The sequence below is a fragment of the Batrachochytrium dendrobatidis genome (assembly GCF_000203795.2).
Source record: "Batrachochytrium dendrobatidis JAM81 unplaced genomic scaffold BATDEscaffold_7, whole genome shotgun sequence".
NCBI classification, from domain to species: Eukaryota; Fungi; Chytridiomycota; class Chytridiomycetes; order Rhizophydiales; genus Batrachochytrium; species Batrachochytrium dendrobatidis.
Window position 1 is genome coordinate 1,314,569 of NW_006281105.1, and position 856 is coordinate 1,315,424.

Consider the following 856-nt stretch of genomic DNA (forward strand, 5'->3'; position numbering starts at 1 on the left):
ACTGCATATACAAGCAGTAGCAACGATCAATCCAAACTAAACAATGACAGAGTTACACATCAACATATACTCGATCATCAGTCGAGTCTGCATATATCAACTAGTTGCAACATGTCATAATCAATGTGGATTGTATTGTCCACCAATCGATCATGACAGCTAATCGATACCAATCATGTAGTCAATACAATCACCAACATATCGATGATTGTTGACTGGCAATTACAACTCGTCAATTGTATCCAATGTTACAGGTGATGCACATCTGATTACTGCAAATCAACAACTTGTCAATCATATCATAGTGTGCATTGCCAACAGACCATGCAACTACAAATCAATGTATACGTGATCAACATTTGATATTTGATGGTGATGAACCAACCATGATTGATTGTATCATACAACTAATACAGTTGCATTGTCTGGTATTGATGATCGACCCACTCATGTCAAACAGTAACCAATGTGTGTGTATCGAGTTTGGGTTGCATGGACACATCAATATGTTTGATAACGAGTCCAACGTGATGATACAAACCCAATATTATATGAATATCCAAGTTGATGAATCAAGTCGAGGTTTGCAAAGTGTCAATGTCAGGTCAATCAAACAAGTCAGTCAACCGTTATATTGTGACTAGTGATGTCACGGTTTGAATATCAACGAGTTGGACAGTCGACAATATGGGTGATTGTGATTTGGTCAAGCCACAACATTCGCATATCACTGAGTCGGTTTGGTGTGTGTGGTGTAAACACATACTACTGGATTGGTGCAATACGATCATGTCATACTATTGTATTGGTGACAATGTGATATTGAACAGATAAGATTTCGAGCGCTGCAATATAA